Source organism: Bos grunniens, chromosome 6 (assembly GCF_055505025.1).
Source record: "Bos grunniens cultivar Pamir isolate PY7600 chromosome 6, Bosgru_T2T1.0, whole genome shotgun sequence".
Taxonomy (NCBI): Eukaryota; Metazoa; Chordata; class Mammalia; order Artiodactyla; family Bovidae; genus Bos; species Bos grunniens.
In genome coordinates, this window is record NC_141170.1 from 6,584,795 (window position 1) to 6,607,981 (window position 23,187).

Genomic DNA, 23,187 nt, shown 5'->3' on the forward strand with positions numbered 1-23,187 from the left:
CCCTACCCCTCCCATCCTGGCACACACACCGAGGAAGACACAGAGGTTTGGCAATGGCTTCCCTCTCCAATTCGAATTTATACCCCCTGAAACTAGTAGAGGGACCGTTGTCCTAACTCCTGTCCTAAACCACCACCCTTCCTCCAACTGTATCCTAACAGGACTGTTGATAGGATGCCACGTAGCCGTGGACTTCTAGTTGGCAGAATGCTGCATCCCCCAAAGATGTCCATGTTCTGAGTCCTATAATCTGTGCATATGAGAGCTTCGAGGTCCCCCCAACTGTCCAAGAATTCTCTGAGTGGCAGAACTGGAATGGACACTTGGAGAAGTTTAAGCAAGAGACAAACTGCTCATACGTGGCTGAAAGTCACATGAGAAGGGAAAGCAATGCAATTCATGAGATTAAACCAAGGGGTGTTGGAAGGGGACAGACAAAAACGTTATGAAAATAGTCTGCCTGTGCTCAATCCCTGACCTGGGAAGATCCCACGTGCCTCAGGGCAGCTAAATTTGTGCACCACAGCTGTTGAACCTGTGCTCGAGGGCCTGGGAGCCACCACGCCTGAAGCCCACATGCCTTAGAGCCCATGAGAAGCCATTGCAATGAGAAGCCTGCACCCTGCACCCCCGCTCAAGGCAACTAGAGAAAAGCATAGCACAGGATCTTCACACAGCAGTGAAGAGCCAGCACAACCTAAAACAAAATAGCGTGCCTGATAAATCATTGTATTTTTCATCCCTTTTAGAGCATGATGCCTGTGGCTCCACACAACACTGGACAGATGGATTCCTCTGCTTTGAATTCCTTGCTGTTATTCAGTTGCTCACTCGTGTCCAACTCTTTGCAATCCCATGGACTGAAGCACGCCAGGCTTCCCTGTCCTTCATGTCTCCTGGAGTTTGCTCAAACTCATGTCCATTGAGTCGGTGATGCCATCCAACCATCCCATCCTCTGGCATCCCCTTCTCCTCCTGCCTTCAATCTTTCTCAGCATCAGCGTCTTTTCTAAGGAGTTGTCTCTTCGCATCAGGTGGCCAAAGTATTGGAGTTCAACTTTCATGTCAGTCCTTCCAATGAATATTCACGGCTGGTTTCCTTTAGGATGGACTGGTTTGGAATCCTAGCTTATTAGAAATTCCTTTAGGAGTGACTGGTTTGGAATCCTTATGGCAGAAAGTGAAGAGGAACTCAAAAGCCTCTTGATGAAGGTGAAAGAGGAGAGTGAAAAAGTTGGCTTAAAGCTCAACATTCAGAAAACGAAGATCATGGCATCCGGTCCCACCACTTCATGGGAAATAGATGGGGAAACAGTGGAAACAGTGTCAGACTTTATTTTTCTGGGCTCCAAAATCACTACAGATGGTGACTGCAGCCATGAAATTAAAAGACGCTTACTCCTTGGAAGGAAAGTTATGACCAACCTAGATAGCATATTCAAAAGCAGAGGCATTACTTTGCCAACAAAGGTTCGTCTAGTCAAGGCTATGGCTTTTCCTGTGGTCATGTATGGATGTGAGAGTTGGACTGTGAAGAAGGCTGAGCGCCAAAGAATTGATGCTTTTGAACTATGGTGTTGGAGAAGACTCTTGAGAGTCCCTTGGACTGCAAGGAGATCCAACCAGTCCATTCTGAAGGAGATCAGCCATGGGTGTTCTGTGGAAGGACTGATGTTAAAGCTGAAACTCCAGTACTTTGGCCACCTCATGCCAAGAGCTGACTCATTGGAAAAAACTCTAATGCTGGGAGGGATTGGGGGCAGGAGGAGAAGGGGATGGCAGAGGATGAGATGGCTGGATGGCATCACTGACTCGATGGACGTGAGTCTGAGTGAACTCCAGGAGTTGGTGATGGACAGGGAGGCCTGGTGTGCTGCGATTCATGGGGTCGCAAAGAGTCGGACACGACTGAGCGACTAATCTGATCTGATCTGGTTTGGAATCCTAGCCTATTAGAAATCATTTCTTAGCCTTGACTCTCCAAGTTGTCTTTCTAGTGTTCCTAGGAAGACAGTTGTGTTAAATACCAAACTTAAAAAAAAAAAAAGCTCAGAAGGGCTTTTCTGTATTGGAAATGTTCCCTGTTACTTATCTAACCTGGACCTTCAAGGATCACACCACCTGCCAGAGGAAAGACCCCAGATCTGATGTGAGTGATGTGCCCCCGTGAAGGAGGAAGCAGTACAGGAGGAATGGGACAAAGGTGTCATAACCAAGTATCCCGGCTGCCCCCGCCCCGGGGGTAAAGCCCCGAGGGCAGAGGGGAGTGAAGGAGAGTAGAAGCATCTGCATAGGTTTGGAGCTAATCTAAGCAGGGGCTGCCATCACTCAGGCAAATCACGAGACTCCAAGACAATGCCTTTGTTGAGCCTGGTACCTGCCTCCCAGGGCCCATGGCTGAGGGGCATGTGAGGGCAGAGATAGCCGTCACCTCTGTTCCTGTGGTCCCCCATCCTGAGGAAGAGGACTGCAAAATGCTGAGAGAGCTGGTGGGTGACAGATGCAGACAGGGATGACGGTGACAGGGCCCAGAGGTCAGGAACAGAGCCAGGACTGGGAACCAGCCAGCAGGAGCCATACATGGCAGCAAAGACCCAGGACCAGGACCCCACCCAGCTCCACGCACTGCCTTCTGTCCCCAGATGCCTTCTTGAGGTTAAGGAGTGAGGAAACCGCTGAAGAGAGGGAGAAAATAACCTCATGAATACTCTTATGTTTGAACTTCCTACCCCAGAGAGGTTGAGGCAACCCCAAAGAGAATAATTAAAATCCCAGAAGAGAAAGCAATCTTTAACCACCTTGCTAAGCCCCTCTTCCACCATCATTAGCGGCAACAGGGATTTCCAAGCACAATACCCTCAGTCCACAGGAAACACACATGCTTTGCAGATCTAAGCAGTACAGCACTCATTTCCATTTGTCAGTTCTCAGAGCTCGTGGCTCAGACTCTCGGGAACTCAGGACACGCGGATCAGTCTTTCTGGAAATACTCCCTTTTCCAGGCTGTGGGGCATCGCTCTCTGAGTCTGCCTTACCTTACGGATTGCTTGTTCTGTGTCATCTTTGCTGTCTTCATCTCCTCTTTCCAACCTCTGTCTCCTGGAGTGTTCCAAGAATCAGTCCTGGGACCCCTGCTCTTGTCATCTACATGCCTGCCTCCCAAAGCCTCCCAAGACCACTCTGTCCTCTGGCCCCAAGTGTCTACTTGATACATGACATGGGTGCCTAGTAAGTATTTCAAAGTAAACATGTCAAGAACCCTTGACTGGAGGGAGGAGGGAGGAGGGTTCAGGATGGGGAACACATGTATACCTGTGGCAGATTCACTTTGATATATGGCAAAACCAATACAATATTGTAAAGTTAAATAAAATAAAATTAAAAAAAAAAAAGAACCCTTAACTCCTAACTGGCTCCTTCCCACAGGCCCCCAGATCTGTAGATGACTCTCATGATTATCCATTTATTTGGATCGTAACCTAGGACCCTCTTTGATCCTTTTCTCTCCTTTAGTCTTACATCAAATCCATATGCAGGCCCTGCTGGTTCTACCATCAAACCACCATCACTGCATACCTTGTCTAACTGGACTTCTGCTTCTGCTCCCTTCCAAGTAATTCTCCTCCTAGTACCCAGAGCACAGTTTAAAACATAAAACCAACCCATTACTCTCCTGCCCAGTACCCTCCAGTCTTCCTTACAGGTAGGATAAAATACAACCTCTTCTCCATGGCTTGTGAATCCCTCTATAATCTGTTTCTCTCTCTGGTCTCATCTCTAATTTCTATTAGCTCCGACTCCTTGCTCTGTTTTGCTGCCCCTGTTCCAGTCCACATGGGCCTGCTTACATTTCCACACTCCTCAAACTTACTCCCCACTTGGGGTCTTTGCTCCTTGCTTTCCCCTCTGCCAAGAAATCCTGCCCTAGATATTCATATGGATGATTTAACTCACCTCTTCCTAGAGGCATTCTGGAGCCCTCTCTCTAAAATAACATCCATCCATCATTTTCCATGTTCCCCTTGAGAAGGGAGAATTGGCTTTGAAACCATTAAGTGTCACTTCAGGGGCTCCAAAGAACTCCAGTACCACAGTCCTTTATGTTTCAGCAAAGGTAGAATTCAGCAAGAGGCAACGTGATAGATAAGAAACGATTTATTAGAATGGGTGCTTGTGAGGCTTAACGCGGGCAGGTGAGAGGGTGCAAGGCATTTGGAACTTGGTAACAGCTTTATAATCAAAGGAAGAGTGGAGCGCAGAGGACCTCCTGCATCCTTCTTGAATAGATATTATGCTTCCATCATCAGCTCCTCCTCCTGGTTGAGCAGGGGAGTTTTCTTGTCCCATCGTGGTCAAGCTGGGTCCACAGAGTATCATGTTTTATGTGGGCAGAGAGCAGGTACTAGGAATCGTTACTTACTGAGCTCTCTGGGCTGGATGCGGGTCTCATGCCACCACTGTTTCACTGTTTGGGAGCATGTCTCATGCTTCTGTCTCATGGTTTTGTTGCTGAGCGAGCCTGCTTGGTTTTGTGGTTAAGCAAACCTGCTTCCTGAGTAACTTAACTTACAGGGGTCGCCCATATTGTTTTCTACTTACAATCCCCATGTGGGATTAACTATTTAATCACCTACCGTATCCCTTTTCTCTGTTCCTAGGACCTTCAGGGCTTCCCTCATGGCTCAGATGGTAAAGAGTCTGCCTGTAGTGTGGTGAGGCCCGGGTTCAATCCCTGGGTCAGGAAGATCCCCTGGAGAAGGAAATGGCAACCTACTCCGGTATCCTTGCCTGGAGAATCCCATGGACAGTGAAGCCTGGCAGGCTATAGTCCATGGGGTCACACAGAGTCAGACAGGACTGAGCGACTTCACTTTCTTCTCACTTTATGAGCTTGAGAATGAAGCCAGCACAGGGGACAGCAGACTTGAGAAATAAAGAGAAATACAGTAGTGGAATACTTTTCTCTAATCATAGATTCATATTATATGATGTAATCGTGGGAGCCCCTCCTTCTACCCAAGTCTGGACTTGGAATCTTTGCAGTTTCATGAGTCAATGGAATCTCTTTGTGCTGAAAACCCAGTTTGGATTTTTTTTTTTTTTTTTTTGGTCATTTGTAATCAGGGGTCTTGATCATGGGAACCAAACTTATGTATGCCCACGAGCTGTCAATCTTGACCTGACGTTCATATTCTACTGTCTTCCTCAGCATGACTTTACAAGATAAAGCTTTTGCTCTTTTGTGCCTTAAAAGAAGCTCTCACTAAAATCATCATTGTACAGCAAAGCAACAAATTTTTTATGAATGGAAAAAACTGCTAAGTCAGGTTTCAAAGTTGCTGAGCGGCAAAAACAAATTGTGCCATCACCATCTTGAGCAATCTGACTGCTATTCCAGGAGACATCTGTTTTCCCAGGAAGATAAGAAGTTGCAAATGATCTTACTCCTTGGGTCAGGAACTTCCTGAGGTCAAATCGATTTAAGAGAACATCAGACTGCTTGATATTTCAGTAGGTGGTTAGCAAATAACAAGACTCATCTAAAACTGTGCGTGGGAACCCCTGCCTCGTTATGTCCATTAATCCTAAATGATTATGACATGATCCTTGCCCGGGGCTAATCAAGACCCTGCATTGAAAGATCCACCTTAAACCAGACCCCAAAACCCATAAATATCTGAATATCCTAACTTTGCTTTCTCTACTCTGAGACTCTATTAAGACCTTGTCAGGGTAGAAATTTGGATTGACCGATCAATCAGTTATTTCAGTGGTATTTTCCAAGAAAAAGTACTTCAGAATAAATAAAACAGTCCATGGAATTTTCCGGGCCAGAATACTGGAGTGGGTAGCCTATCCCTTCTCCAGGGGATCTTCCCAATCCAGGGATCAAATCCAGGTCTCCTGCTTTGCAGGCGGATTCTTTACCAGCTGAGCTGCAAGGGAAAGGCCTGAGAATAAATACAAATAGCTAACTAATCTTAGACCTGGGTTTTGTGAGTATGTGTTTGGGGTGTGTGTGTGTGTGTGTGTGTGTGTGTGTGTCCCTTGCATGCTGTCAGGGACTTTCTGAAAACTGACACCCAAGTGGGGTCTTTCTTTGTCTACATACATTTCCCCTATTTTTTTACCTGCTTTCTCCTGATCAGCTGAACTTATGGATCTCTTTTCTGAGGCCACCTCTGAAAGTGTGTATAAGCCCCTATGCCCTTGTCTTTTAAAGCAAAATGCTGACTCAAGGGTTAATGATTATGGCTCACATGACGGTGGAGGCTTAGTGGGTTCAAAATTCTCAGGGCAGGCATGCAGGCTGGAGGCCCAAAGAGGAGTTCCAGTTTGAGTCCAAAGGACAGCATCTTTCTTGGGAGAGGTCAATCTTTTTCTATCAAAAATGTCAACTGGTTGGATGAGGCCCACCCACATTGTGAAGAGTAATCTGCTTTACTCAGAGTCTACTGATTTAAATCCTAACCATGTGTTTAAAATACCTTCCCAGCAATATCTAGAGTAGTGTTTGAACAACTCCCTGTGTACTAGGGCCTAACCAAGTTGACACAAAAAATTAGCCATAGCACAAACCGGAATTTCTGTTTTAAACAACAATAACAACAAATCCACCTTGGTTTATGTCATTTTCCCAAACCCCAAATATTACTACTTTCTACTTTTCTAAAGTTACCAGCTATCAGTTACCATTATCTTTAAATTGATTCAATTTTAAATTTAAGTTCATTTTAAAAGGAAGGCTTCTTTCAGTGCATTAAACTAAAAGCTAATATAACTTTATATATACAGAAAGTGATTATGAAAATAAATATAATGTGAAAAAATTCAAGTTATTCAAGTCGAGCTAGATGGAATTCCCTGGCAGTCAAGTGCTTAGGACTTGGTGCTCTCATTGCCAGGGCCCAGGTTTTATCCCTGGTCAGAGAACTAGGATCTTGAAAGCCACACAGAACAGCAACAACAACAAAAGTGTCTAGTAAGAAACCACTGTCTCATGTGAGTGAGTCCTGTTTCTCTCAGATAAAAGAAAATAAAAGAAAGAAGATGGGCTTTAGGGGGAAAAAAAGAAGATACAATAGAGCAAACTGAAATCATTCTTTTTGATGTAATTGGACTGAGAATAAAATTTAAAGGAAATACTTTTTCTTATCATAAGATGTGCTACTATGCTCTTTCTGGGAATGGTCTAAAACCATTACGCATACAACCAAAAAGTGTCTCTTATGGATTCATATCTTACTCCTTGGGAGACATGGACTCCTGAGGGAGGTTTGAGGAGAGAGAATACAGTGCCCAAAACTTAAAAAAAAAAAAAAAAGGAGAGAGAGAGAGAGACTCGAAGTGTGTGTTTGAAGGGGACCTAGGGGAGAAAATGCTACAGGCTCTGTAAGGAAATCTTTCTATTTCTCCTTAAAACCCTTCAGTAAAATCTACAACTGATGCTAATGTGGTAATTCTTAAGGAATGTAAAAAAGTGTTGGGTTGTACATCAAAGTTGCTGCAAAGCAAACACAGAATGTATGATCAGAGACAGTAAATGTATAGGTTATAAATCTATTTAATTCAAATGATTATTTGGACACAACTGAAGTGACTTAGCAGCAGCAGCACTGAGCACCTATCAAATGCAGGCACTGATGCACACCTTGGGAATACAGAAATGAAGACATGGTCCCTCCCTGTGTGGAGCTTGTACGAGTGGGAGGGATGTGGTGGGAGTGAGTTGTCTCCCACAGGACAGAAGCATTTTTGTAGGATTATACATTAATTTCTCCATCTTACTTTTGAGAGTAAGAAAAGAACAATGAATGAGATCCACTAGCTGGTGATTTTCTCTCAACCAGTGGGTTCAAGGTTTTCTCTTTTATTTCACTGCTTCAGAAGAGCATGCTTAAGTCTGGCTCATTTGTCAATACTCTGTCCATCAATACTTTTCAAGTCTGGAGCTAATCAATGTTCTACTGTTCACTAAGAATCACAGAGCTATGACACTGAAAGACCAATCAGATGATGCATTGGTGGCCTATTTTTCCCATGGGTGATTCTTGGACTATAAGAGCTTCCCTATGCAGGAAATCTGGAAAGATACACTAAGTGATCAAACTTGTATTACCATGTTTGAGCCTGAAGACAGCTGAAAGGAAGCAAATCTCCCCACCCACCAGACCTTCAGGGCAGGCTTGAAACAACTTCTTACTAAACCCAGTAGTGACTCATCTGCTTTAATCACTTTCCCTGTGGCTTCTTGAGTAAGATCAGATCAGATCAGTCGCTCAGTTGTGTCCGACTCTTTGCGACCCCATGAATCGCAGCACGCCAGGCCTCCCTGTCCATCACCAACTCCTGGAGTTCACTCAGACTCACGCCCATCGAGTCAGTGATGCCATCCAGCCATCTCATCCTCTGTCATCCCCTTCTCCTCTTGCCCCCAATCCCTCCCAGCATCAGAGTGTTTTCCAATGAGTCAACTCTTCGCATGAGGTGGCCAAAGTACTGGAGTTTCAGCTTTAGCATCATTCCTTCCAAAGAACACCCACGGCTGATCTCCTTCAGAATGGACTGGTTGGATCTCCTTGCAGTCCAATGGACTCTCAAGAGTCTTCTCCAACACCACACTTCAAAAGCATCAATTCTTCGGTGCTCAGCCTTCTTCACAGTCCAAGTCTCACATAGGAACTCATTTTTGCATAAGCCTGAAGCATCTTTTCAACACTGGAATTGAACTGAATGAAGAATGTGTTGCCTTGCTCTCTAGAACCAATGCTTTGCTTAAGTGAAGTGAAGAAAAAAGAGTCACAGGACATAATTATTATTATTATTAGAAGTTCCTGTTGAATAAATACCATTATCAAATCTCTAAGTTTGTTCCCCTTTCTAAATCTCTCTTACTGATGCTCTTGTTTGTTCTTTCATTCAATCAATAAACACTTGCTGCTCATACACTATGACAACCATGTAAATTGCCTTTACTCATGAAGAAGTGATGGATGTTAATAAGCATATTGACCATTTTGGCACCGTATGAGCAGTTCAGTTATAAAAGTCAGGAGAGGCTTCCTAGAAGAGGTAAAGTTTGGGCTGAATCCTGAGGGATGAGAAGCTATTAATCAGGCAGTGATGTCAGAGAATGGGGTTCCAAGCAGAGAGAACAACACATGGAAAGATCAAATCTGGGGAAAAAGCACAAAAGAGGGAAAACCTAGAGAAAAAAACATGAACAGATGCTCAGTGTGACTTGAGTGAAAGCACTTAGGATTTATAGTGGGAAAAAAAGATTATAGAGTTTTAGCTGTACCCTGAAAGAATTTATAATAAATTGGGCTCCTTAAGTAGTATATAGATTATATAGAGATACCCCTGACAGTAATAGCCATAGCACACAAATTTAAAGGAAGACAAAACAGATATAAGACCACAATGCAGTATCTCTTCGCACCCACCAGAATAGCTAAAATGGAAACAATAGACAATGCCCAGTGTTGGCAAGGACATGGAGCAACCGGAACTCACATACTGGGAGACTGTCTGTTGTGACAGTCACTTTGCAAAACTTTGTTGTTAGGAACTACTAATGCTGAACACATGCCTAACCTATGACTTGGCTATCCACCTTAAATATATACCAGGGGAAGTATAGACACAGGTCCACCAAGGGACACGTGTGAGAAGCTGGCAGCATTATTCCCAACAACCCCAAACTGGAAATTACCCAAATACTACTCATCAAGAGTAGCACACACAAATAAATGATGGTCTAGTCACACAATGAAATACTGTACACTAATTAAAAAGAGGAAATTTACAACATGAAGCAACACGGATGACCTTCACAAAGTTGATATGATGAAGCCAAACACAAAAGCAAGTATGTTCTACAATTCCATTTATATAAAGTTTAAAAAAAAAAAAGACAAAAAGACTCTATGGTGCAGGAAGGCATGTTGCCAGCCAAAATATTGGCCTTCTCTGCACACTGAAGCCAAATGAAAAACATGGAGACAGAGTTGGGAGGAAATAGGAAGGTGGCTTTTATTCTCAGCCAGCGGAGATGGGAACACTGTAGGCTCATGCATGAAGAACTGTGCCTCCTCACCCCCTCCATGAGGAATCTCAGTTCAATTCAGTAGTTCAGTCATGTCCAACTCTTTGCAACCCCACGAATCACAGCATGCCAGGCCTCCCTGTCCATCACCAACTCCCGGAGTTCACTCAAACTCACGTCCATTGAGTTGGTGATGCCATCCAGCCATCTCATCCTCTGTCGTCCCCTTCTCCTCCTGCCCCCAATCCCTCCCAGCATCAGAGTCTTTTCCAATGAGTCAACTCTTCGCATGAGGTAGCCAAAGTATTGGAGTTTCAGCTTCAGCATCAGTCCTTCCAATGAACATCCAGGACTGATCTCCTTTAGAATGGACTGGTTGGATCTCCTTGCAGTCCAAGGGACTCTCAAGAGTCTTCTCCAACACCACAGTTCAAAAGCATCAATACTTTGGTGCTCAGCTTTCTTCACAGTCCAACTCTCACATCCATACATGACCACTGGAAAAATCATAGCCTTGACTAGATGGACCTTTGTTGGCAGAGTAATGTCTCTGCTTTTGAATATGTTATCTAGGTTGGTCATAACTTTTCTTTCAAGGAGTAAGCGTCTTTTAATTTCATGGCTGCAATCACCATCTGCAGTGATTTTGGAGCCCCAAAAAATAAAGTCTGACACTGTTTCCACTGTTTCCCCATCTATTTCCCATGAAGTGATGGGAGGGGCTTATATAAGGCAAAGGCTCCTAGTCAGGAGTCAGTGATGAGGAACAAAGGTGACAGGATCTTGATCTCTTCCACTTGCCTTGTTTCAAAGACAGTATAAACTTTCAGCAGTAATCCAGTAACTGAGTCTGGCAGTTAGGTGGCTCTGAGGCATTCTTTCTGATATGCGACTATAAGGGGAAAGCTGTTGTAAGGGTAAACACCAGGGAGGGGATGTATTTAGTATAGAGTCAAAGGAGAAAATGTAAATTGTAGCTCCTGCAGTGTTAGGGGGCAGAAAAGCAAACTTAGTTACAGACATGCAGAATTAGGAGCAGTTAAAGTTAAAAAAAAAAACAAAAAAACAAGGAATGTTCAGGCCTGCTCACTGTTCTCTTTATTTTCTTTGTTCTTAGAAAAGGGAAAAATAAAAACTCCTTCCTCTTTTTTCCTATTCATTGCAACAGGCAAGATATAGTTATCCTTAGGGGGTAGTTCATCAGGGGGTTCATTGGAAGGACTGATGTTGAAGCTGAAACTCCAATACTTTGGCCACCTGATGCAAAGAGCTGACTCATTTGAAAAGACCCTGATGCTGGGAAAGATTGAAGGCAGGAGGAGAAGGGGACGACGGAGGATGGGATGGTTGAATGGCATCACCGACTCAGTGGGCATGAGTTTGGGTAGAGTCAGGGAGTTGGTGATGGACAGGGAGGCCTGGCGTGCTGCAGTCCATGGGGTCATCAAGAGTTGGACATGACTGAGTGGCTGAAGTGAACTGAGGGGGTAGTTACTGGAAACTGTGTGAAGGAAGCTTCTAGGATGGTAAAAAGAGTTGTTTCTTAAACAAGCATGCTCATTTTGTGAAAAACTCCTCAAGTGAATATTTATGATTAACTGCTTTTCTGTATGTGTGTTATACTGTAGTAAAAAGCCACTCTCCTCCAAAAAAGAAACATGAACACACACACACACACATGATACATACAAACCAGGAAGAAGAAAAGAATATTAAAACTACCAACACATGTCTCTGGGACTTGAGTCTAGAGAGAAACTAGAACAGAGTTTTCTGCAGGTCCTTGAGCTTGGTGCAAAGGTAAGAAACAGAGACCAGCTGATATGTGGTTTCAAGTCCTGCACAGTATTCTTAACATTTGCAATTAGTCACAAGCATTCTAAAAATTTAGCATAAAAATCTAAATGCCTTCCCTCTTTGCTTCTCAGAAAATCCTTGAAGATCTAGCAACACCATAGGGTACAACCCAACAACTGACTGCAGTAAAGTACAGCTGCTCCCCCGGTCATGGCCCCACTAGCGCTTCACGTGCCCACATCACCCTCCTCACATGACTGTGTCAAATGCCAAGGAAGGTGAACGCAGGTGAAGGACCAGGAGTTTAACAACATGCATGCGTGCTAAGGTACTTCAGTTGTGTCTGACTCTTTGCAACCCCATAGACTGTACCCCCAGGCTCCTTGTCCATGGGATTCTCCAGGCAAGAATATTGGAGTGGGTTGCTGTGCCCTCCAGGGGATCATCCCGACCCAGGGATCAAACCCGAGTCTCTTACACCTCCCACATTGGCAGGCGGGATCTTTAGCACTAGTACCCCCTGGGAATGTGGCCAGAGCTGTCTTGGTAGAGCATGTGTGCTCGGTCACTCAGTTGTGTCTGACTCTTTGCAACTCCATGGACTGTAGTCTGCCAGGCTCCTCCTGTCCACTTCCCAGACAAGAATACCAGAGTGGGTTGCCATTTCCTCCTCCAGGGGATCTTCCTGGACCAGGGATCAAAATTGAGTTTCTAGGGTCTCTTCCATTGCACTTGGATTCTACCACCTGGGAAGCCCAAGCTGTAAACCTGAAGGCTCCTGGTGACTCAGTGGTGAAAAATCCACCTGCCAGTACAGGGGACATGGGTTTAATCCCTGGTCCAAGAAGATCCCACATGCCGTGGGGCAACTAAGCCCATATGCCACAATTATTGAGTCCTCTTTTGGTAGAGTGTTGACAAAAAAGCAACTGGGATAAGGTCAAAGAACAGGAAGAAAGGAATAAGAATCAATAAATATGATCAATCTTTCCACAGAACTTTGTTTCAAAGCGGAGTTGAGAAATGAAATCACCAATGCAGGCAGAAAAAAAAAGCATTTTTTTTTTTTTACATTTATATGCCTGTTTTTGTTAAATGGTGGAAGTGACTGTGTGTTTGTGTGCTGATGAGAATAATGTAACAAAGATCAAAAAAACTGAGGTTGTAGAAAACAGAGGGGAATGTCTAGGAAAATGTGCTTGAAGAGGCAAGCAGAGTTGAGAAGCTGGTCACAAAGTGACCGGCTTCTGATATCACCTGTGGCATTAGCCCAGATGGTGAGTGTGCAATACAGATGCTGGTAGATGGAAAACCGCTCTGGGTCTCAGCTTCCTCATCCATACTTAACTGGGGCTTACAATGCTCATCTCACACAGACTCTCAGATGGTTAAGAGTCTGCCTGCAATGCAGGAGACCTGGGTTTGATCCCTGGGTCAGGAAGATCCACTGGAGACAGATATGGCAACCCACTCCAATATTCTTGCCTGGAAAATCCCATGGACAGAGGAGAATGGAGGGCTACAGTCCTTAGGGTTGCAAAGAGTTGGAAAGGACTGAGTGACTTCATTTTCACTTTCACTTTACAATGCTCATCTCACACAGACTCTGTAGAGGCTGAATGAGTGAATATAGGTGAGCCTCTGGTTCCCAGCTGTACTCAAAAAATGACAGCTAGGATGGTGGTCCAGTGGCTGACTCTGTGCTCCCAATGCAAGGGGCCAGGATTCGATCCCTGGTGGAGGAAGTAGATCCTGCATGCCGCAACTAAAGACCCTGCATGCAGCAGGGAAGACTGAAGATCCCATGTGCTGCAACTAAGACCTGGTGTAGCCAAATAAGTTAAAATATATTTTTTAAAATGACAACTCCTTGTCTCATTGTTCTTAAGACACAATTTCCAGCTCTGGAAATCTCTTTATTAAGAAGATGTACATATGGGACCTCCCTGGTGGTTAAGAATCCATCTTCCAATGCAGGGAAAAGGGTTCAGTTTCTAGTCAGAGAACTAAGGTTCCACCTGCTGTGGGGCCACTAAGCCCACGCATCTCAACTACTGAGCTCGCTCGCTGTGGAGCTGGCAAGGAAAATATATTAATTAGGTGAAGAGGTTGCACATTGATTAGATAAATTCAAGAAGCTAGTGAGGCTAGGTTTATCCAGAAATAATATATCAGATTTTTTTTAGACATTTCACTCCACAAAACATCTCAGGACTCTGCATGAAATACCTCCGATGACAATATTAAATCAAAGGCAATAACAAAATCTGTCAGACCAGCATATTTCCAAATCTTTAGAATCCTGTCTGACAGGCAAATTCTAAACATAAAGACTAATTTAAATATTTCACAGCTTTTATAACAAACTCATCTCAAACGCTAGTAAAGTAATGCTCAAAATTCTCCAAGCCAGGCTTCAGCAATATATGAACCGTGAACTTCCTGATGTTCAAGCTGGTTTTAGAAAAGGCAGAGGAACCAGAGATCAAATTGCCAACATCACTGGATCATGGAAAAAACAGGAGAGTTCCAGAAAAAACATCTGTTTCTGCTTTGTTGACTATGCCAAAGCCTTTGACTGTGTGGATCACAATAAACTGTGGAAAATTCTGAAAGAGATGGGAATACCAGACCACCTGATCCACCTCTTGAGAAATTTGTATGCAGGTCAGGAAGCAACAGTTAGAACTGGACATGGAACAACAGACTGGTTCCAAATAGGAAAAGGAGTACATCAAGGCTGTATATTGTCACCCTGTTTATTTAACTTCTATGCAGAGTACATCATGAGAAACTTTGGACTGGAAGAAACACAAGCTGGAATCAAGATTGCCGGGAGAAATACCAATAACCTCAGATATGCAGATGACACCACCCTTATGGCAGAAAGTGAAGAGGAACTCAAAAGCCTCTTGATGAAAGTGAAAGAGGAGAGCGAAACAGTTGGCTTAAAGCTCAACATTCAGAGAACAAAGATCATGGCATCCGGTCCCACCACTTCTTGGGAAATAGATGGGGAAACAGTGGAAACAGTGTCAGACTTTATTTTTCTGGGCTCCAAGATCACTGCAGATGGTGATTGCAGCCATGAAATTAAAAGACGCTTACTCCTTGGAAGGAAAGTTATGACCAACCTAGATAGCATATTCAAAAGCAGAGACATTACTTTGCCAACAAAGGTTCATCTAGTCAAGGCTATGGTGTTTCCTGTGGTCATGTATGGATGTGAGAGTTGGACTGTGAAGAAGGCTGAGCACCGAAGAATTGATGCTTTTGAACTGTGGTGTTGGAGAAGACTCTTGAGAGTCCCTTGGACTGCAAGGAGATCCAACCAGTCCATTCTGAAGGAGATCAGCCCTGGGATTTCTTTGGAAGGAATGATGCTAAAGCTGAAACTCCAGTACTTTGGCCACCTCATGCGAAGAGTTGACTCATTGGAAAAGACTCTGATGCTGGGAGGGATTGGGGGCAGGAGGAGGAGGGGACGACAGAGGATGAGATGGCTGGATGGCATCACTGACTTGATGGACGTGAGTCTGAGTGAACTCCGGGAGTTGGTGATGGACAGGGAGGCCTGGCGTGCTGTGATTCATGGGGTCACAAAGAGTCAGACACAACTGAGCGACTGATCTGATCTGATAACAAACTTAAGGTACAGGAACTGCTTTGGGCTATGGATCTGAATCTGTGAGAATTCACCTCCTTCCTTACTTAATTTCAAAGGGCAGAGCAGCCAAATGGGTGAACCAAGAGTCTAAAGTCAGCCAAGTGGCAATGTTTAGCTCTGCTGAAATGGAAGTAAAGGGCAGTTCCCTAGAAACAGGGAACCCTGGGTTCTAGCACTGAGGTTAACCTCTGCTGTCGGGCATGGCCCGTGGCTACATGCTGAGTTGCTTCAGTCATCTCTGACATTTTGTGACCCCACAGACCATAGCCAACAAGGCTCTGACCAGCAGAAAGACCCTCAATCTTCTGGGACTCCGTGTCTTAATCCATGAAGCAAAGGGCTTAGATCCGATGGCGTCACTTCATCTTCCAGGGTCTATGACTCTGAGACTTTAGGTGAGAAGTAAAAAGACACGGGGGCCACCGCTAACCCACTAATGGAATTTGAACAGACTGTTCAACTTCTCTGAGTCTCAGTTGCATCTTCTTTCCCCTGAGTTCTGAGACCCAAGTCCTGTTTGCTTGAGAATGTGATGTGAGAATCTGATCCTGCTAGAAAGTCACTGTTGAGGGTACTCTGCTATGCCAAATGAAAAGGCTAAGGCAGTGGTCTCCACCAAGACAGGACAGGGTATGTCAGGATTGACCTGGGGAGTGTATTCAAAATATTCACATCCCTCCTACCCCTCAGGAAATAAGCCATTGTGGTAGATGGGTATCGTTTCTTTTTTAAATACTTAGATTGATGATTCTTGTCTAAAACCTAGTCTTGAGAAAAATGGTAAGAATGCAAGAGGAGCTCATTAGAAGCTTTGTGATTGATTAATAGTGTCTGTGGGCTTCCCTTGGGGTTCACAGTGGTAAAGAATCTGCCTGCAATGCAGAAGACACGGGTTTGATCCCTGGGTTGGAAAGATGCCCTGGAGAAGGCAATGACAACCCACTCCAGTATTCTTGCTTGGAGAATTCCATGGACACAGGAGACTGGTGGGCTACAGTCCTTGGGGCCACAAAGAGTTGGACACGACTGAGTGACTTTCCCTTTCTTTCACTCTCAAGAGCATAATAAACAACAGGTTACTTTGGACTTAGGAGGTGCCCACCTTTCCCCACCTTTCTTTGTCTGCTACCTGGACACTTATCACCCCAAAATGTGTGGTTTCCTGTCAGTCTAGAAATTCCTGATTTTCTTTGTCTATGAACTCTCCCAATCCCCACCATTTGTAAGATGTGTGATTTCCTGCCACCTGGCCCCTGGCTCATTTCTCTGCCGATCCCTAGCTACCTGCCTGCTATAACAATTTGACAAATAGAATGCAGCCAATGTGATGTTCTGGGACTTGTGGGCCTCGGCCCTAAGGAGCCACATGGATTCTTCTTTTACTCAGAGGGGAATCCAACCAACCATAGAGAGAAATCTAGGTTATAGGTTCCAGACATTTGAGTGATTTCAGCCCACACTATAAGAAGAGAGAAGCCCACTCATACTGGTTTGTCCCCAGCCATTCCCGCTACTCCAGCCAATGCTCTGGCCATGTGATTGAGGCCGTCTTGAACCTTGAGGTCTTGGGGAGCCATACTGAGACCCCATGGGGGCAGACATGAGCTGTTCCAGCTGGAAGCTGCTCAGAATTGGGACAAGAAAATGGTAATTGTGCAAGCCACTACATTTTGAGAAAGTCAAGGCTCAGATGAGTTAATTACCTTACCCTAAGTCACAAAAGTGTGAAAGTGTTAGTCGCCAGGCTCCTCCATCCATGGAACTTTTCAGGCAAGAATATTGGAGTGGCTTATCATTCTCATCTCCAGGGGATCTTCCCGACCCAGGGCTACAGTCCATGGGGTTGCAAAGAGTTGGACACGGCTGAACGATGAACACTTTCACTTTTGCTTAAGTCACAAAAAGAGGGACTAGCACAGCTGAGAGTAGAACACAAGACTAGGCGCCTCAAAACCGATGACATTTCTAAAATGTGTGTGTGTGTGACTGTGTGTGTGTGTGTGTGTGTGTGAGTGAGTGTTGAAATTCCAGTGATACAACATGGGGAATCTTGGGTGGTAGAATTTTGTTGTTGTTAAGTCGTTGAGTCATGTCCGACTCTTTGCAACCCCGTGGACTGCAGCATGCCAGGCTTCCCTGTCCTTCATTATCTCCCTGCTCAGACTCAAGTCCATTGAGTCGGTGATGCCATCGGATCATCTCATCCTCTGTTGCCCCCTTCTCCTCCTGCCCTCAATCTTTCCCAGCATCAGGGTCTTTTCCAATGACTTGGTCCTTAGCATCAGGTGGCCAGTGTATTGGAGCTTCAGCTTCAGCATTAGTCCTTTCAGTGAATAGACAAGACTGATTTGCTTTAGGATTGACTGGTTTGATCTCCTTGCTGTCCAAGGGACTCTCAAGAATCTTCTCCAACATCATAATTTGAAGGCATCAGTTCTTCGGTGCTCAGCCTTTTTTATTGCCCAGCTCTCACATCCATGCATGACTTCTGGAAAAACCGTAGCTTTGACTGTATGAACTTTTGTCAGCAAAGTAATGTCTCTGCTTTTTAATATGCTGTCTAGGTTTGTCATTGCTTTTCTTCCAAGAAGCAAACGTATTTAAATTTCATGGCCATTGTCACCATCCACAGTGAATTTGGAGTCCAAGAAAATAAAGTCTATGACTGTTTCCACTGTTTCCCCATCTATTTCCCATGAAGTGATGGGACCAGATGCCATGATCTTAGTTTTCTGAATGTTGAGTTTTAAGCCAACTTTTTCACTCTCCTCTTTCACTTTCATCAAGAGACTCTTTAGTTCTTCACTTTCTGCCATAAGGGTGGTGTCATCTGCATATCTGAGGTTATTGATATTTCTCCCTGCAGTCTTGATTCCAGCTTGTGCTTCATCCAACCTGGCATTTTTCATAAGATACTCTGTATATAAGTTAAATAAGCAGGAGACAATACACAGCCTTGACATACTCCTTTCCCAATTTTGAACCAGTCCATTATTCCATGTCTAGGTCTAACCATTGTTTCTTAAACTGCATACAGGTTTCTCAGGAGGCAGGCAAGGTGGTCTGGTGTTCCCATTTTTTGAAGAATTTTCCACAGTTTTTTGTGATTCACACAATCAAAAGCTTTAGCATAGTCAATGAAGCAGATGTTCTTCTGAAATTCTCCAGCTTTTCCTATAATTCAACAGATGTTGACAATTTAACCTCTGGTTCCTCTGCCTTTTCTAAATCCAGCTTGTAAATCTGGAAGTTCTCAGTTCACGTACTGTTGAAGCCTAACTTGAAGGATTTTGAGCATTATTTTGCTAGCATGTGAAATTAGTACAATTGTGGTAGTTTGAGCATTCTTTGGCCTTGCCTGTCTTTGGGATTGGAATGAAATCTGACCTTTCCAGTTCTGTGGCTACTGCTGAGTCTTCCAGATTTGCTGGCATATTAAGTGCAGCATTTTCACAGCATCATCTTTTAGGATTTGAAATAGCTCAGCTAGGATTCCATCAAAACCTGGCCCACTGGAGAAGGGAATGGCAAACCACATCAACATTCTTGCCTAGAACCCCATGAACAGTATGAGAAGGCAAAAAGATTACTGGGTTAAAGGTGGAAATTTTCTCACAGGCCAGGGAGATCATGGGAGAGCAGGGATAAAGAGTTGAAAACCTTCCTGTTTGAGGCTCAGTGATAACAGAACATATTTGTTGGTTGCAATGATGTTGTCTGAGGTTAGGCTTCCAGTGGAGAACTCCAAATGAGGAAGTGGAATGTCGGGTTCCAAGCCAAGGTCCCGTGATGGAGAGGCCCCCTGTGTCAGGCATGTGCCTAAGACTGGAACTCACCTTAACCAACATACTTGGACCAAGATCATGCTGCTGAGGCCTTGTTAAGCATTTAAATTTAAACAACAGTGTTTCCACCTTGAGGGCCTGAGCCTGGGCCCTGTTGTCCAAGTATGACAAAGAGTTGGATCCCTTTGAGGAGTTACTGCCTCCCAGAGAAGACCATTGGGATTCTCAGATGACTGATGGGGAGAAGATCGGTTCCATCAAAGTTCCCCTTCCTGCTCTTGGTAGACTGCACTGGGCCTGATCATCGTCAGGCTTCCCGGGTGGTTCTAATGGTAAAGAACCCACAGCAATGCAGGAGACATAAGAGATGCGGGTTCGATCCCTGGGTCACAAAGATCCCCTGGAGGAGTAAACGGCAATCCACGCCAGGATTCTTGCCTGGGAAATCCCACAGACAGAGGAGCCTGCTACAGTCCATGTGATTGCAAAGAAGCAGATACAACTGAGCAACTAACACTTTCACTTTCTGCTCACCCTCAGATTTATTCTTTACTTTGTCCTGCTCTTCTCTGTATGCAGGGCAGCTGATCCCTGAGGACTCCCGTGTCTTCTGGCCTCTTGATGAATTCAGTAGCTGAGAAGTTGATGGAGGCAAGAAGGTGAGGAAATGGACAACGTGAGGGCTACCCTCCCACCCTCTCTGCTTAGGTAGCCCTTCCTTCAGCAGGTTGGTCATTTCTGGGACTCCCTACTTCTTGCCCAAGAGGCCCGCCTGGTCCCATCTCCAGCCAAGTGACCTGGCCCCTAGGATCTAGTGACAGGTTTTCCTCCCTTTGATTTCCCAGCCTTACAGTAGTGAAGGCTTCCAGCTGTTTTTCTTCTCCAGTCCCAGTCTCGCTTCCTGGTTTCCTTCATTACTGGTGCAATAAATCCCTCTATTAAATGTATTCTCTTGTAAACAATTAGAGGGCTTTTCAGATTGCACTAGTGGTAAAGAACCCGCCTGCTGATGCAGGAGATGTAAGAGATGTGAGCTCGATCCCTGGATGGGGAAGATCCCCTGGAGGAGGGCGTGGCAACCTAGTGGGTGGGTGTGTGCACCGTACTGGTAGAAGAGCACTTTGATCTCACAGCTCGCCTTGAAAGGGAGCTACGAGAGAGACCTCTCCACTTGGAGCAGGTCTAGCCTTTCCAGGCCGGCTTGACCATGGCTATAGTTTTGCCAAAACATGAAGCCCTCTTTGTTGTGTCTCATGCAGCTGAGGTCCCTTTAAACTTAATAATTTTCCCTCAGTTTAGTTCAGTTCATACATGACTACTGGAAAAAACATAGCTTTGACTAGATGGACCTTTGTTGCAAAGTAATGTCTCTGCTTTTTAATATGCTGTCTAGGTTGGTCATAACTTTCCTTCCAAGGAGCAAGCGTCTTTTAATTTCATAGCTGCAGTCACCATCCACAGTGATTTTGGAGCCCAAGAAAATCATTAGAGTCAGCCATTTATATCCCTTTATATTAAAAAAAATGTTATTGCTTCACAATGTTGTATTAGTTTCTGCTATACAGCAAAGTGTATCAGCCATACGTATACTAAGTGCTGTGTATGTCCTGCCCTAAAATTCACTGTGATGTGCTTAGTTGCTCAGTTGTGTCCGACTTGTGACCCCATGGACTGTAGCCCACCAGGCTCCTCTGTCCATGGGGATTCTCCAGGCAAGAATACTGGAGTGGGTTGCCACGCCCTCCTCCAGGGGATCTTCCCAACCCAGGGACTGAACTCAGGTCTCCAGCATTGCAGATGGCTCACCCCTGACTGAGCCATCAGGGAAGCCCCAGAATACTGCAGTGGGTAGCCTATCCCTTCTCCAGGGGATCTTCCTGACCCAGGAATCACACCGGGGTCCCCTGCATTGCAGGCAGATTCTCTACCAGCTGAGTTACCAGGAAAACCCACATATACATATATCCCCTCTTTACTGGATTTCCTTCCGGTTTAGGTCACCACAGAGCACTGAACAGAGTTCCCTGTGCTTTCCAGTAGCTTCTCAGTAGTCAACAACTTTATACCTAGTTATGTATATTTATCAATATAAATCTCTCCATTCATCCTGCTACCCACTTCCCCTCCTTGGTGTCCTTACATTTTTCTCTATCTTTATCTCCATTTCTGCTCGGCAAATAGATTCATCAGTAGTATTTTTCTAGATTCCACATACATGTGTTAATGCACGATACATGTTTTTCTCTTCCTGACTTACTTCACTCTGTATGGCAGTCTCTAGGTCCATCCACGTTTCTGCAAATAGCAAAGTCTCTTTCCTTTTATGGCTGACTAACATTCCATTGTATATACGTGCCATGTCTTCTTTATTCAGTCCTCTGCTGATGGACATTTAGGTTACTCCCATGTCCTGGCTACTGTAAATAGTGCTGCAATGAATGTTAGGGTGTATATATCTTTTCAAATTATGTTTTTCTCAGGGTATATGCCCAGGAGTGGGATTGGTGGGTCATATGATAGTTCTGTTTTCAGTTTTTTTAAGGAATCTCCACACTGTTCTCCACAGTGGCTATACCAATTTACATTCCCACCCACAGTGTAAGAGGGTTCCCTTTCCCCCACATCCTCTCCAGCATTTACTGTTTGCAGATTTTTTGTTGATTGTCATTCTGACCGGTGTGAAATGAAAGTTCCATCTCATTTTTTTGTTTGAGCCCAATATGGTCACCTTCCTTCAGCAAACCAGGAGTGAAACAACTTAGAAAAATCAAGCTCACAAAGAATGTTCAAAAGAATTAGCCAGTAACATTTGAGCTATAGTCACAACTTGTTACTGTTTAGTTGCTAGGTTATATTTGACTCTTTTGCCATCTCATGGACTGTAGCCCTCGAGGCTCCTCTGTCCATGGGATTTCCCAGGCAAGAATACTGGAGTGGGTTGCTGTTTCCTTCTCTATGGGATCTTCCCAACCTAGCGATTGAACCTGTGTCTCCTGCTTGGCAGGCGAATTCTTTACCACTAAGCCACCTAGGAAGCCCATATAGTCACAAATAGAAGACTGTTTGAAGTGGGTGGGGGGTAAGTACTTACCTATTCACATGCCACTTCTGGTATACACTGACAGAATGCAGATGGTATGAATAAATAGAACACCCAAATAAATAGAAGCTAAGGTGGCCCCGCAGCATCCCTGGCACATGTGGCATAGCCCAGTGGGTGGTCAGATGCCCTGCAAACCCTAGACCCTCATTACTCATCTCCCCGGCATTCTGTCAGTGCTGGAAGCTGATGGTTCTCAGTTGAGTCCGCTCCAGGATTGTTTCTGATGAAGCAACCAGTTTACCCACAAGTAAGGAAACCTGCCTCTAATGACTGCTCAGTATTCATTGTTCCAGCCCTTACCTCCAGGAGGGACTCCCAGGCGGACCATCCCAGCTCCCTTTGGGATCAGCGGGGACCTTTTCTAAGGCTGCATGGCAGATTCATCTCTCCTTCTGCTCAAAAGTGCTTCTTTTGCTTCCCCTCCTAAAGTGTTGATCCCAAGAGCATGCTGATAAACTTTCTGCTCTCACATCCTCTTCCTCTATTTCCCAAGGATAACCTGTTCAACTTGTTTGAAGTCATGAAAGTATTTCTGAGTTTTCTGTTTTGAAGCATAAAACTCATTTTTTATCATTTGGAAGTGTGTGTTATAATAAGTGTGTGCTTATAATTTGGAAGTGTGTGTTAACAAACAGACTATAGAACAGTTCCCATGATATGACTGTAATTTTAAATATATATAAATACACACATTCATAATAATAAAGATCAAGGACATAGTCAGTGAACTAAAACTTCTTGAGGACCTCTTTTTGACAGGGATGAAGCTTGGCATTACACCAAAAAT

At 44.5% G+C, this 23,187-nt stretch overlaps 1 long non-coding RNA gene across 3 annotated transcripts in view; it reads left to right on the plus strand.

Annotated features, from left to right (window-relative positions):
• LOC147370239 (uncharacterized) overlaps positions 1–20,192 on the plus strand; it is a 32,960-nt gene extending 12,768 nt beyond the window's left edge. Inside the window, exon 3 of one of the 3 annotated variants that reach the window (XR_015165138.1) lies at positions 19,877–20,192. This is a non-coding gene — a long non-coding RNA (uncharacterized LOC147370239). Of the gene's footprint in view, positions 1–749; positions 9,175–19,876 lie in introns of those variants that run through there. The other 2 variants (XR_015165136.1, XR_015165137.1) reach the window with 2 other exon arrangements.
• The last annotated feature ends 2,995 nt before the right edge of the window (positions 20,193–23,187 follow it).